The following is a 16,022-nucleotide window of genomic DNA, read 5'->3' as shown; positions in this document are numbered from 1 at the left end:
TTTTTTCTTCTTCTTCTTTCTAATATTACTTTTTGTTTACATAGCAGGTGGCCCTGACGTCACACGGGGTCGCAGCACGCCCCAAAAATAACAACACACACCTCCGCGCGCAAGCAAGTGCCTCCCCTGGGGGGGTTTCTAGTCCCAAATATACTTGCTTGCCGAGGATACTGCTTGATGTGTGTTTGAATCGTAACGAAAAAAAAACAAGCCGCGTCTTCCTCGCATTGCACGTCATTCAAACAGGACTCGGTGTACTGCTTTTCCCTCTGTTGCATTAGTAATAACAGCGGCGTTGACGGGAGACAGCAGGAGAGAGTGTGTGTGTCTCCGACAGCGGTTGCCCAGCGGAGGAATATTCGAGCTTTTTATTTACTCTGCAGCTTGTTGTTCATATTCTCCGTGTTATGGTGAACTTGGACGGTCACGTGCGAAGATCTCTGCAAACATAGAGAACGGCGGCTTCTCACCTGGCGTGTCCCCTTTGACTTTTTTTTTTTCTTTCTCCGCGAGGAAAATAAAAGGCTACCTGCCATTTCTTTTGTGGTAAGTTTTTCTGCCCAAGAGCATGTTTTCTCTCCGCACTGTTTGACTTTTTTTTGTTTTTTTTTTGTTGTTGAATTAGGAAGTGGACCGTCGGTCACAAGTTTGTGTTGTCCTCGCGCTTTGCAACTTGGCTCGCGACGACATTATTTCCACGTTGCGCGTGGACTTCCTGTGATTAGTTTTTTTAATTTACCGAGCGGCTGTTAACATATTTCAGCCAGGCTTATTGTAGTTCGCCCTTTGCATGCTGGACCTCCAGGCAGCACCGTCCAGGCTTTGGCTCCCTGAACGCAGCACGGTCACTTAAGAAAACGCCGAGATATCGTTTCCTGTCTGCATTTTGTCTAAACCTTTTTTAATTCAAGTTGTAAATGCGGCTGGCAAATTGTATTTGTATTTACCACCAAGTGATGGATATCTAAAAAAAAAAATCTGTTCAGAAATGGTGAATTCTGTCACATTTGGCTATTGATAACTGTTTTTATTTTAAAATTTTATCTACCCACCTTGAACACGTCACATTATATCTGCATTACTGCCACTGAAATCCATTTTAATATCTAGTTGGTTTTTGCTGTCATTTACTGGTTATTGCTAATTCGCAGTTAATTGCTAAAAAAGTGAACAGTGAATTAATTATGTGTAATACACCTATTGCTATTTCTATATCATACACTGCATCTTTGTGTCATCTTTTCTGATTTACTAAATAGTCAATTATTACTCCAGTTTTGAAATTCCTTTAGTGTTGTATGCCATGGTATTTTCATCTGTGATACTGTGGCGTATAGTTTTAAAATCTGTTTTTCTCTTCAGTCCCATACACAAAAAGTGAAATGCATAAAGTATACACTGTAGTTTGTTGTAATTGTAATTATCAATGCTTTATCGGCATGATCAATATCTGTGGTTATCAGCAGTCAACACCTTACCGTCCTTGCTTGCTCCATTTTTAATATTCCATTTTTGTCCAGAAACAAACAGGGATGCTGGTAGAATATATCAGAATTCATGATGATTGATCTAAAATTCTAATGTAATTAATCAAAGCAGTAAAAGCTCATAAAGAGCGTCTGCTGAGTCTCTCTATTTCACTCTGTGTCTTGCCACTGTTCCCTTGCAGACATTGTGGCCCAAAAATCAATAGATGTAACTTCTTTTCTTTTTTTTCTTTTTTTTGGTAAAGAAAGGCTAACAAGGCAGTGAGGGCTGCTGAACTCTCCGGGCCTGTCCTCTGATCAGCTTTCACCTCTGGATTAGCTGGATCGACCCTCCTCGCTCCAGCCGCAGGGTGCACAGGTGTTCCCTCCTCAGTTATGCAGGTGTGGGCCAGTTCCCCCCTCACTCAGCAGCTCTCACTCTTCAAAGGGCCGGGTGGCAATAAATGCCCCTCGTGAAATATGTCATAGCCAGTGCACAATCAGACCCTTTGTTGAAGAGCCCCCTCTAATCATTTCTTAAAGCATGTTTAAAACAGTCCGTTCTCTCTTGTGTACTTGCTGTCGAAGGTGGTGTGTGCACTAAGTAAGGTCACTGGCATTGTGTAGAAAACAGGATGCATTTTTTTTTTCCCCCAAGGCAGTGGGAGAGCTGGAGAGAGACTTGCCATTAGTCTCCCTCCAACACTGACCGTTGTTGGGAGCAGTGCACTTATTACCCCGACTCGCCCCACTCTGCGTCCGTCTTTTGATTGCTGCATTTATCATCGGGCAGTCGTGCTCTACATTATGGTAATAGGAAAATGAATGTCCTCCACAGGATTAATGTGTATACCCTGTCATACGTTTCAATCATTTATCAATATTAAGATTCAGCTTTCAGCTCAATGAACACCGGTTGATGCATGTTTTTTTTTTTATCTTTTAGATATGGAAATTGTTGCTTCCACCTGAGCGGAAGCAGAAAATGCTTTGCAATTAATTTTTTTTTTTTTTTTAAATTTCTGAGAGTCCTATGAAAGCGTGCACTGTGAATGCAAGGACTGCTCCAGCTGACAACACAGACTACATGCAAAATGGCGACGCAGGAATCATATTCGGAGCCCAGAAAAAGATATTTTCTGCACAGATCCCATCCATTCTGTTTCGAGTCAGAGTACTTCTTAGGCAATGAAACACTTGCTCACTTTTGGATTAGCTTTTTGAATTGCACCATCACCCATCCCCCAACACCTCTGTAATGAAACAGACTGCTCGCTCAGCCCTTGAGGTGTTGCTGCATTTTTGGGGAAAAAGGGTAAGAAAATCAAGGGAGTGGTGCACCAGCTTCACTTTTCTAAACATCTCACTGAGTCCATCCGCGCGAGCTTCACGGTGAGTTTTCAGAGGCAGCTAACTTGGCCCTGTTACTAAGCTTCAAGGCAATTAAATGGCAAATGTTCAGGTTTTTATCCCAGTTAACTTCATAGAAATGTTTCCATGACAACCTCCATGCAAGTTAAAGCAACCAGAAGTGATCAAGTCCTTTTTTCTTTCTCCCCCCCCCCCTCCCCCCCTTCTCTCTCTCTCTCTCTCTCCTGCTTTGGTTTCCCCCGCCCCCCTCCCCCGTAAGAATGGAATTTGTGTTGACAGTTTTGGCCTTTAATGGCACTTTTGTGCCGCGGCAAAAGTATTTGTTTATGAGGATCATATACTGCGAGCTGTCGGCTTCGGAGAGATTGACTTCTTAAGATAAAAGAGTGTATTACATGCTTAAGAGGCCACCCTTTTGCACTGTAATTATCCACATCACGGTAATGATGTTTTGTGTGCCACGGTTACTAAGAGTCTTGAGACAGCTCAGACTTTTTTAGTTACGCTCTCTGGGTCACTTCTTAAGCCCGACTCGGTGGCGTTGTGAGGGAGAGACGTTGTGACTCTTTGGCTGCAGAAAGCCGTGCAGGGTGGGGTCAGGGGGGTGAGGATTAGAAAAGGAGATTGCAGGCTGCCCACACAGGGGTGAGCAGAGAAGGATCCAAAGAAAGAGTCAGCCTGTGACTTATTTCCTTCACACTGGCCATTTCTTTCATCTCAGATCATGATCACATGTATAATTTGTTTGAGTTCATTTTTTTTATGGCTTTCACGTTTGCCCGGCCAAGTTTGGGGAAAAAAGAAAAAAAAAAAAAAAAAAAAAGGCTTTGCGGTTACGTATTTTCTTAGAGCAAAACAATCAAGTGTCAAAACATCTTGCAAAGATTGTTTTTGCAAATATTAGATCTTGCGTCATCGCGCCTCCCTCGGAGGATTGTAAAGCAACAAGAAGTGTAGCTTTTGGCTGGCGTGTGTGTCAGATTCTGAAATGGAAAGCGACATGCATGTTAAGTTATAAAACAAACTTTTGCTCTGCTTACACAATATCCCTTCAAAGCTGTGGGAGATAATTTATGCCTTTTCATAAGGTTTAGAGTTCACCTCTTGGCACCGCCGTCTCGACGGTGACCTTGTAGTTTAACGGTCTCCTGTTGAGTTGACACTCCAAGCCTGCGTAAGCCTGGCCTGTAACGCTGACTGACTTGTCAGTCTCTATATCCAATAAACTGTTTACTCATTTAAATCGCAGTACGCCAACAGCAGCCACAGAGCTTGCCTGTTTTTTTAAAATGTCTTTTTCTTCCTCTATTGAGTTAACAATCGCATGTTTATTCGCTGGTCAGTGTGGTGTGAAGGCATGGCGGCTTTTTATTCAAGTCACGGTCAGATGAACAGTGTCCTGGTGTGAAAAAATGTGTTGGTTTTGGTGTCTTGCCCCCGAATTAAAGATAGAGGGGTCACTCATGGTAAAAGGCAAGGTCGCTGTTGCTCCGCCCGCATTCAGCCATCAGCCTGTCACTCGTAAACAGTCAGACCTCATGTGAGACAGCGCCGCGGGCTCAAAGTGGAGGCTAAGTCAACCATTGTTTGGAAAAGGCCTTCATCGAGACTTATCTGGCATCTTTTAGTCATAACAGAGTTTGAGTATTAGTGGTGTGATAGATTCTGGAAGACGAAGCAACAAAAAAAAGGAGCCCGTCTATGGGTCAATCCCAACTGGATTAATGTCTGACAAGCAAAAAGCAACGAAAAAAAGATGAGTTTTGAATGTGTGCATGGCTATAATAGCTGACCGGGATACAGATGCATCAATACTGAACTCTGCCCCAAATCTCAGAGGACCTTTCCTCTTTACAAAGAGAGAGGCAGAGAAGAAGATGAAGGCAAAAAAAAAAAAAAAAAATGTTTATTTCAAACATGTTGTGAGAGGGGGGAAAAAACATTGTGGAGGGGAGGGAGGGTTGTGTGTGTGTGACAGTAACAGTTTTTGACAGGCACATTAGGCTGCAGAAAGAGCATCCAGCTCGGGGCTGAGGGCATATGGTGCTGCCTTCTGCCGGCGTAGCTCTAGACCAAGTTACAACACTCGCGCAGGGTCACGACTGTCTCAGGTTTGTTCCTTTCTCTCTCACTCATCTAAATAAAAACAAGAGGAATAAAAAAGAAAAAAAAAACTGGAAGTGGGGGGTTGGGTGGTGGCGGCGGTGTTGAGTGGGTTTGGCGGGCGAAGGGGTGTTGTACAGTAGCCGTGTCTCTCCAGCAAAGGACAAAAGAAATGCTTCCAGTCGAGCCCTTTGGGCCAGGACATAATTTGGTCAAAATGGGGAGGAGAGACGTTTGACATTTTCAGCGATGCATCACTGTTTGCTGGGGTTGTTTCACAGCAACACGACGAGGGATTCTGGGCTTGGCGAATATGGATTTGCATAGAACGTAATAGCAGTTATCTGGTTACGAGCAAGTATAGAGTTGTGATTTTATCTCCTCTCACCATCTGAACACCCAGCTTGCGCTCTTGGATGGCAACCCTTGAATCCTGCACGAAACAATTACCTCGTCTTCACCACATTGGCTCTGTTGGGTTTTCTCCTCTGTAATGTGGAGAGGATGGACTTGGATAATGTGTAGGATGACGCAGGGCTCCGGTCTGAAGACAGCGGATCGGTGGGAGGGTAATTACAGGCTACTGTGCGGCTCTCTGGATTTTCCCCGGATCACAGCTATAGGCCTCAAAGCTCAGCCTCCATTGCTACTCCGAGAACGAAATAAAATAGCTCCAACATATGGAGGCAGCAAAACAATGGTTTATTTTTTATGATATTTGATGAGTGGTTTTTAATTTAGATTGTCACTTCTGGCAAGCAACAGGGCAGATGGTGTAGACTCGAGTGCCCATTAGAGCCTAAATACCTCCAGGCAGCTGTTGGTCATAAACTTTTTTTTTTAGTTTTTTCATGCATGCTTTTTTTTTTTTTTCCCTTCTTTGCATTTCTCTCTTTTAACATGGCTCGGGTCAAGAGGAGTCAAACCTGTTACAACACCTGTTTCTACATATGCAAATCTGTTGTTTTGTCATTTCATTAGGCAAGGCGAAAAGACAAGGGTCCCTTGTGGTGGCAAATGCGACTGGCACCGGGCCCAGTTGGCATGCTACGCAGCAGAGAGACGCTTGAGGCGGGACGAGGGGAGGGACGAGAAGTCGGGGCTCGAGCGATTTAGCCATTGGATGCCTTCACATTACAGCTCAATCCGGATGCGTTCCTCACAAATTCCAATTCAGTAGTCTTGGAACTGAGGCGGCGGCGGCGGCGGCCCATTAACTGTCTTTGTCTTTTCTGCAAAGAGTAGCGGCAAAGTGAATGACGGAGGACATGCCCAGTAGCCAAAAACTGGCACACGCGTGTCTGGCACACGCAACACGCCCCCACTCCTCTCCCCTCTTCCAGTGTGTCGTCTCCCCCACCCCCACCCAACCACCCCTCCTCGTCCTTCTCCTCCTCCTCCTCATCCCTTCATCATCTGGCACTCTCCCGCAGCGCTCGCCTCTTAACCACATGTGCCAGTGCCGGGCCTGCTCTTGCTCCGGGGCTAATTGTTCACTGGTAAACTGCATGCTTGTTGGTGGGGGTCTCTTCCCCCTTCATCCACGCACACGGCTACAAAGCAGGGTGGTGGCGCTGGGTGGGTGGGTGCAGATCATGATCTCTCCATGCAGTTTATTTTCGCTGTATAAGTCTGAAGATTGTCGGTTGTAATCCAGCCTGTGCTCTGAATGCAACAAATACACCATGAAATTAAAGGTTATTGCAGGAGCGTAATGCAAAAGCTCTGTTTGAGATTACCAAAGCTGTTTGCAGACCTGGAGAGCATGAGAAGGCGGGGGCAGCAGAGTATGCTGCTGTTTCATGTTCGTGACAGGATCTCCCGCTAAAGAACTGGATTGCTTTTGCCATTTTAAAATTATTTTTTTTTAACAGATATTTATTGATATTCTTTGATTAAGCCTGCAGTCCAGTTGTATAAAAAATCCATACGGACGCTGCATAAGTAATGAACGTTGAAGGTTGCTTAAAGTTGAAATGACATGTTGAATTTTGGGTCGTTTCCTTTTCCAGTTGTCCTGTAAAACTGACCTGTGGCCGCGTCCAGTAATCCGTTACTTGTTCAAATCAAGTGCTATTGTAGTCTCTTTATGAGTCCCTTCCTCGGCCGAGACCAAAGAGTCAGATGGATGGATGGAAAGCCCATAGGACTCGTCCCGGTGCTGAGTTAATCTCATCTGATAACCGAGGCCTTCCTCCTCCTCCCTCTCCTGTCGCTCCTTTCTTTTCTCCGCCTCTCTATCTTCCTCCTCCCTTCTCTCCTTTGGCTCGGTGGGTCTGATTTGTAGTTCTGCTCCTCTCTCACCACGCAGACGGCATTAAAGCCAGGCCCCACAAGCCCCCTCTGATATGGGAGAGTTCATTAGAGATGTGCCTTTGATGGGCAGCCTTTTCATGTGACTACCGGTTTTTCAAATACCTTGATGTAGAAGCTTAAGAAGGCATTGTGCAGTAAGCCCTCCTTTTGATGCGACTTATTTAGATCTGCATAGTAAATCAGGGGGGAGTAAATAACCAGCCAACAGATGGAAGCAAGGAGATAAGGCACCAGCGAACAATCGCATTTGTATTTTGTTATGATGTTGACAGCAGCTAAAATTCACTAATCTAGAGCCACTGATCTGCATTTCAAAGAAATCTCATTTAGCAGCGGGGAGGATAAAGTTCCTCTCATTGTGTCTATTTTATTGCATTCTTCACTAATTTATCTGGCCACAGATTTAACGTGCAGGGCTTGGTGGTAGGAGCTGGCGTCCGCGCGTTGCATAGGGGGGTCTTAAATACTGTGAAAGCGGTTACGTCTAGACTGTGAGCTGAGGGTAATTACACGTCTGACCATGAATAGAATGAGTTTGAAGACTCATCTTTCTTCGGGCGGGCCTGAATTGCTCGACTAACACTGATAAGGAGCATTTGGTCCCCACAGAAATATTGCCAGTGACTTTCCATAATGCCCCCCCCCCCCTTCCTTTTCCAACACCAAGGATGGTATTTACTTTTAAGATAAAGTTATTGTGTACAGTAATCTGACTTGTTAGCATAATGTCCTCTTTCATCGCAGGACCCTCCTTTTTCTGCACTGTGGAAGTATTTGTGGTCCGGGTCTTAAATAGTTTATCTTGACTTAGTGTGCGAACGCTTTATGTAAATATCAGCCTATAGCATTATTAGTCCTTCATGAATACTTGAATGCATTTGCCATATTTATAAGTTGATAGAATTTACCAGTGGTTTTGTATTTGGCATGAAGATATGTGTGGTATTTGTAAATCCCCACGAATTGGAGGTCATACAGACTAATAGCATTCCTAATGCTTTTCCAGTGAATAAAATATGACATCTGCACAGCCCAGAGGTGTTGTGATATTGAAGTCTACTCAGCAGCAAATCATTTTAAGTAAAGTGGCATTAACTTGAAATAGAGATATCTATCTAAATCACATTTCAAACTGTTTTCTTTACTTTGCGGTGAGGTCGACAGCTGTAGTCATCTAATAGACTTTTGGTCATCTTATTACTTTATGTGACTATATGTTTCAGTTGTTCGCTATGTGGATATGTGGACCCAAAATACTAATAAATCATATGATTGTCTATGATCCGAAACCTTTTCATGTCCGTTTCCCCCGACGTCGGCCCACCCCCTTGCCTCAAACCCTCTCACCCCATTCTGAGTAAACGCTGCACAGCAATCCGTGCAACGTTTTTCCACAAACTCAAAACATTGAAAAATTATAGCAGTTGGCATGTTTTGTTTTCAGCTGTGCTCGTTGAGCTGAGGGCTTTTTGTACAGTTCAGAGAGCACATTCCTGAGAATTCAGCAGTCGCCGGGTGCCTGTAGGGGTCATTGGAATTCTGGGAGAATAAAGGGAAGGAGAGAAAAAAAAAAAAAAAAAAGTCTCAGGAGGGGAACGTTCAGGCCGCTTTGTGCGCCGCACGTCCCCAGCAGCAGAATTCTGCCCCCACAACGGTCTTCAACGAGGGGAATTATTAATTATGTTTTGCCCAAATGCTCTAAACTGCTCCGTGTACAGTATGTGCAGTAAAACTGTCCGACGTAATCTGTAGCTGCAGTCGTGGTAATGTACACTACCGCTGTACATGCGTGGATTGACACACAAATAAAATGATCAACACTAATGGTCTCTAAATTATACCTATGCCATAGCATGTGTGCCTGGATGCAGACAGCTGAATGGAGCGACAGAACATGAAAAATCAATCGTGTCAGTTTAATAGTGTGATTTACTTGGCGTTGAGAGCTTGTGCCTTCGAGGCACTCCACCTTTTAACTTGAGTCAGGAGCGTGTGGTGGTGAGAAGGGTGGGGAGGGGGGGGTCCATAGTTTTAACTGTTGTGTATCCTGCTTGTTTGTGCATGCACACACACACACACACACACTCGCACTCACACACATAAGCCCTCATGCTTAACTGCAAAATCCAGGTGCACTTTGTTGTTCCAAAGTTTATTGCTTTCTCCTTCAAGCCACACAGACAATAGTTATGCAAGACACAATCGAGCCCACACATGTCCACAGCAGCACTGAACGAACCGGGGAAATATATACAACAAAAAAAAAGTCTCTCATGAATGGCTTTGGACTAATGGTATACTTTCTGTTTCGTCTTCTCTCAGATAGCTGACATCGCTGGACTTCTTCTGCTCCTGTGACGGACCACAACAGCAAGTTCTCTCCCTCAGGGTGAGTACTTGAACACGGGCCCCTTCATGTCCGTCTGTCGAAGAGTCCTTAACCTTGAGGAAGATTAGACAAGCTTCTCAAGGATCAGTGTTAAAATGAACAGTTGACTACTGCGAAACGCTCAAGATCATTCTTCTTTCCAGAGTGTAACACTTTTTTAGGGCACGTCTTTCTTCTGTTTGAATAAAATGATGAACTCATTTAGCTTTTTTTGTCTTCTTTTCATCAGGACCCCAACTGTGTCTTTGGCTGTGGTTTTACAGTACTGTTAGCCAATAGTGATTGCATTGGCTAGTAGAGGTCGACGAGGGGGGGAGGGCCCATTCCCACCTCAAATGTTACAAATCTTCATCTTGTCCACCTTGATAGAATTCCCCCTCCACTGGGCAACCTTTCAGTTGTGCCTGTTTGGTTTTCACACCCCAAGGATTTTCAATCTACTCTAGCTTAGAAGTTATGATATGCATTATGGCCGGCAAATGTGGGCAAGCTTGGATTTACTTTGTTGATGTCTTGATTGAGATTTGTAGCCGAACAGAGCAGAATAAAGCGACCAGGGTTCTGGTGTGTGTTACTCTCTACTGGCTCTACACAAACTAGAAGGCAGAGATGCCGCAGTAGCCTCACGTCTTCACTCCAAATATCTATTTGTTTATTTCTTTTAGGATGAAATATGCACACTCTGTGCCCGTAGAAAAAAGCAGACGTCACACACCCTAAAGTCCAAAGTGGTAAGTGAAAGCCGTTTTCCTTGTCTTTGCATGCCTGGTGTTGTGTTTTCCCCCCCCCCAGATAAATGTGTCCACCGTAAAGAGCCTCATCAGTCATAACTGTTGCTGAGGTTTGGCTTCAGAGTAACACAATCCTGGGTGCTGAAATGACAAAACGGCAGAGCCAGATGTGAGAAAGATGTACCTGTTCGTACATGGACCTAACTTCACTCCGAGCCGTTTACTTAAATGCCCTCATTTAAAAAAAAGTATGCGTCTATTTCCGGTAACTTCTCAAGGATAGTGGGGTTTTAGCTCAACATCGAATAATAATAAACATGTATGAGTGAAAATAGGTTGGTGTTATCAAATATGATCTGTTGAACAGTTAAGATCGAGGAAATCCGACTCTTTGATTGATCCTGCGTCTCTGCAGTTCTGCCAAACTAGGACATGATCAAAGATGGCTCCCTCTCCCGAGCTAATGATACAAGGAGGTGTTTGTCACCGGGTCAGTCCACAAATGAGGGCGAGGAATCTTAAGTTCACGTAATGGGAATCGCCAATTATATCTCCACCATGTGGCCACTCTATTGATTTAGATCTCTCATGAACACTCATGTATCCATGACGCACGAGTGTGTGTGCACGCACACACACACACACACACACACACACACACACACACACACACACACACACACACACACAGACACACACGCAGACACACATCTCCATGTAGTGACGGTGAGAAGAGACACGATAACACTTTTAATTGTGTGTGTGTGTGCGTGTGTGTGTGTGTGTGTGTGTGTGTGTGTGTTTAATACAATGAATTGCTTCAGGTATGTTCCATTTGCTGTCACTCAACAGTCAGTCATGACTAAATTAATTGTTTTAATTCGCCTGCTTGATAATTGCAAAGAACAGTGAAATGTAAAGTGACTTCAGGAATGCGTAATCTTTGATTTCAAGCTGGAAATAGTTGCCTGTTCGCTTTGAGGCCATAAGTTTATTTAGATATTCTACTCCTCACCTAAAGGCGGAAGTCGATGCACCATGGTGAAGAACGTCTTTCAGGGTCCAGATGTGATTTAAAGTGCACGGGCAGGCGTGAGGATGCCGGGTGGCTCGGCTGCAGAGCCAAGTCTACCTCCCCAAGAGTCCTATCTTTCCAGAGCGAAGCAGAGTCCAGATTTCCTTTTCCACCTAAAAGAGATTTAAATATTAGTTCTTAATTTGCCTAGTATTCAGTTAAATCTTCAAAGATGAACTCTTACTGCATATCTGCTGGCCTAAAAAAAAGTCCTTCTAATCATTGCAAAAAAAAAAAGTGTAATTGCCCCAACACTGCAAGCAGTACTTCCAATGTAGACATATATAAAAATCTACAGCAATTAAATATATCTTTGGCCGCCTTAAAGAAGCAGCAAGTCGGACTGAACAGCCCTCTGCTCACATTTCCAGTTTGAAATTGATTTCTTGTCATAGATCAGAGACCTCTTGTCATTCCACTTCCAATCCTCAAATGGTTTCTCTGAGCCTGCTAACTGCCGTCGCTGTGAGTGGGCAAACAGGGGGAACCTCCACGGATCTTTACCCAGGGCACTCGGAGCGGTCGAGGGGGTAGAGGCAGAAATCAAAGGGACTTGGATCATTCCCCATTGGCAGCCTCCATTGTCTAGCTGATTTAGGATTGGTGGAGAAGGTGAAAACGGGCTGGAGTGTGGGGGTGGATGAAGATCAGGCAAAGGAACCCCTTTCCCCCCCCCCCCCCCTAATCTTTATCCACCATTAACCCCAGTGCCCCAGTGTGTGGCTGAGATCAGGGCCATTGGTCAATCCCCCATTCACTGCCACCCAGAATATTTTAAAGCTAAGCCCCCTCGCTTAACAAAAAAAGTCTTACTCATCAAAGGTTTGCTTTCCCCTCTCTCCCGCTCTTCCTTCCTTTTGCTCTCAGTCCCAAGGATCTGCTGCCGTTCTTTATGCGCCCTTCTCCCTATGGTCAACTGTTTTGTCTTCACACTTCGGCGAGAGGGAGGGAGGCTGGAAGTTTTGGAAGTTCCCCTAAGTTTCTATATTTCGATTTAATGAGGTTTGGTTTGGGGTCTGATGGTGCTGTGAGCAAATTGGAGCGAAAGGCGATCGAGCAATGACATCCTGCCCTTCGCTGATCTCTGGGATTTGGAGCTGTACTGTTTTTAAATAGACTCTGGAATCGCGCTTACATTATTTCCGCCGAGGAAGTATTTTTCACACCTGTGACGTATATTTTCCAGCACCGTTCTTGGGTTCTTTGCTGGCGAGAGGGCCCCCATATGAAACCCATCACACATTGAACATATAACCATAACAAGGCAGAATTCAGTCCAGACCTCCGGCTCCATATGAACAGATTCCCTCTCTTTCTCCATACTATACCCTTTTCTTGTGTCAGGTAATTATCTTGCACATGTCTGTGAAAGAGAAATGACTCGGGGACAGAATAGAAAGAGAACAAAAAAAAAAAAAAAGCAAGAAAGGATGTGGAGATGCAGGGTAGACGCTGAGGAGGGAGGAGAAGAGATTGCACGGAGAGTGTTTGACCAGAGTGCACAGTTGCCATGAAAATGGAGTTAGAAAGTGGGAGGTGAGGAGGCTCACAGTGAGTATTGCCATCATTTCTTAAGGAGAAGATAAAGAGGCTCGATGAATCTATTGATCTGGTGGCTGCCTATACTGTCTCTCTCTCTTTCTTTCCTTCTGTCCCTCAGTCTATCCTTTAGCCGGTTGTTTATTTGAAATGCCAAATCCTCATGTTTTTTGTTTTTTTTACAGGAGAATTTGTAATTTAGGAAATTACATTAAAGGAAAAAGATACATTTGACCTGTAGTCGGCCTCATAAGGCTCCTCAATTGTTGTGTGTGTGCGTGTGTGTATATACACACCTCATATCAAACATTACTGTTACTTTAGAATTGACTGATTTCAAATGCAGCATGCGGCACCTTTTTTTATTTCGATAAACGAGCGGGGATCTAGTGTTTCGCGTGTTATTCTTTCCCCGCGATTTTAATTGGAGAAAGCTTGGGTGCGGAAGCCGGAGTCGATGGCATCTCTCCAAGAGACTGAGATTATTGTGAAACCCAACCCGAGGCAGTCATGACATCAGAGCAGCCTGACATTAGTTTGAACTCCTTATTTCAGGTGGGAAGAATTATGAGTGGCTTCACTCGCAGGTGATCGTGTCCAATGAATCGGTCGCACACAGTCGCACATTCTTCTCCCAAGGTCTAAATGCTGATTGTCTTGACAGATTGAACTCGTGTGTTATCGCCAAGCTGTCACGCAGCCTCATTTTTTAGCCTGCACAAATAGCCCTTAGTTTATGTTAGCCCTTCACAGTCCAGTGTTTTATAGTGATACTGTCATTATGACATCAACTAAATCTACACTATTTTAACCCGGCTGATGAGTTCTATTAATCTCGGAGACGGCATCCTAGGGCTCAGTGTGAGGGACTATCTAGAAGTCAATGCTGGATTCTTAGTAACACAATGTTAATATTGCCACATGCTCTGCGTTATGCACAGAAATTGGCTTCTAGGAAAAAAAACACCTCTGTGTTTTTGTACTAAATCAACCCCACGCCCCCCCCAAAAAAATGTTGCAATGAGATTTTGGCTTCCTGTGGAGAAATCCCACTTTGTTTAAGTAATTGGATACAAAGAAGGTTTGTATAAATGTAAATGAGATTGTTTGTTCTGTTGCTCGTTATGTGTATATAATGAGGTTTTGTTCCGCGCTTATTTAAATGGTGGAGACGACAGCCTTCAAATGGTTTCACTCCGAATGTATTGTGTGTGTGTCCACTGCACTTTTTCATTGATAATATTTATTATGAAAATGACACATTTTAAGATCCCTTCATCAGATAGCGCCCTCCTCCACTGTATAGCTTTCTCTCTCTCTCTCGCTCTCTCTCTCTCTCTCACTCTCACTCTCGCTCTCTTTGTTTTGTTTGTTTTAATAAAAAGTGAACAATCAAACCACGCGGTCACAGCCAATGAAAAAGCTTTTACTCCCGAGGCAACGAGCCAAGTCCTTTGTTCACAATGATCACTTGATCGCGGGCTGAAAAGCGATATAGGCGGCGGCGAAATCCTACAAGAGCTTGGAATCTGACTTCCTCGCCACAAACCACAAGCTCAGACTACTACCTGGTTGGAGACGAAGTGGGCAGAAAGCATCCGTGTGTGTGGGTGTAAAAAAAAAACAAAAAAAAAAACCCACACACACACCACTCACACAGCATGCTCGATTTGGGTCAGGGAGCTGACAGACAGTGGAATGTGAATGTGTGTATGTTGACAAACTCCACTGCACTCTGAATGGGGTTTGTGATTACACCTCATCATGCGTGCTGCATCGGTCCTGTCCCCGGCCCCCGATCCTTCTCCCCGTCTCCCTCGCTTTCTCTCCCATTCACTCCCTCTCCCCCCCCGCCTCCCGCCATGTCTCCCTCTCGCTCACCACAATGCCTCATGGGCAATCATGTGGTCACACTACCTGACTCCTTGCTGCTCAAGAGTGCAGTTGACAAAAACAGCCCGAGGCCCGTCATGTGGAAAAGATTCAGTCGGCACACAGCGTACATGCTACCCTCCCCATCCCCATCCCCATCCCACCCCACACACTCCTCACTTTCTCCCGCTAAGTAACTGAAGCACCAGGGTGTTTCCTTCTCCTGCTCACCTGTGTGAAGGGAAATGGCGCGGCTTCCCTCTTGTCTGAGGGTGCGCGAGAGTGGGCTTTTTTCGTGTTTGCAACATTGTGGCCACAGTGCGTGGATGCCGCTTTAAACAGCAATGTGTGCACAAGTGCGTACGCGTGTATGTGTGTGTGTGTGTCTGTGTGTGTGTGTGTGTGTGTGTGTGTGTGTGTGTGTGTTCGCCGGCCCGTCTCCCTCCCACACTCTGAGAGATGCAGGCGGTTTCTCTCTGTCAGTTGACTTGCACTCCTCATGTCATGTAACATAAAGCTGGCGGTCAGTGAGCGCTCTCAGCTGTCAGTCAGCTCGGTGGTCCTGGCCTGTCGAGCTGCTCACCTGTGTTTATTGGACAAGACCTGCTCCACACTACCCAGGGAGAGCACCGTGTCTCTGTTCCTTTTTCTTTCTTTTTTTTCTTCTTCTCTCTCTCTTCCACTTTGTGTTGTCTATTTCTTTCATTCCCTTTGTCCGTCTTCCTCACTCTCTCTCACTGTCTCGCCGCACAATATCACTTTTTATTTCAAGTGACTACTTTTTATTTCTTTAAATCCACCGCAAGCTCTGCGCCCCAGCTCTTCTCCCCGCTGTACTGTCCCGTTTTATTTATTTTTTCTTCCCCCGCTTCTCTTTTTTTTTTTTTTTTTTTCTGCTGTCCCTCCTGTCCGTTTTTATTTTGTATTATTTTGGGACCTCTTTGTCAGTCCTTCGTTTAAAGCCGCGGCGTCTCTTCGGCGGCGGTGTTCATCTCTCCTCCGCACCTGGCTGAGCACACGCATGAGCGTGCGCGCGGCGCCGCTAGACGGCTGATTGAAACTCATGTCTCAAAGTTGCTAATGTTCACTGAAGCATTATATTGTAGATAAAGTAAATAAACTAGGTTACCATGGGAGAAATCTTTGGAATAGACTGCAGT

The 16,022-nt window shown here is 44.8% G+C and overlaps 1 protein-coding gene across 2 annotated transcripts in view; it reads left to right on the top strand.

The window, feature by feature from the left end:
* Nucleotides 1–260: 260 nt before the first annotated feature.
* The window catches only part of foxp2 (forkhead box P2), a 103,066-nt gene continuing 87,304 nt past the window's right edge, over nt 261–16,022 (top strand). For both annotated transcript variants that reach the window (XM_068586353.1, XM_068586350.1), the window contains exons 1-3: nt 261–546; nt 9,579–9,645; nt 10,311–10,376. The gene's annotated coding sequence lies outside the window, so the exon portion shown is untranslated. The remainder of the gene's footprint in view (nt 547–9,578; nt 9,646–10,310; nt 10,377–16,022) is intronic.

Source organism: Clinocottus analis, unplaced genomic scaffold, assembly GCF_023055335.1.
Source record: "Clinocottus analis isolate CAN_PGR_092001 unplaced genomic scaffold, fCliAna1.0.p SCAF_20, whole genome shotgun sequence".
NCBI classification, from domain to species: Eukaryota; Metazoa; Chordata; class Actinopteri; order Perciformes; family Cottidae; genus Clinocottus; species Clinocottus analis.
The sequence above is the reverse complement of the archived record's forward strand: the minus strand, read 5'-3'. Positions and strand labels throughout refer to the sequence as shown.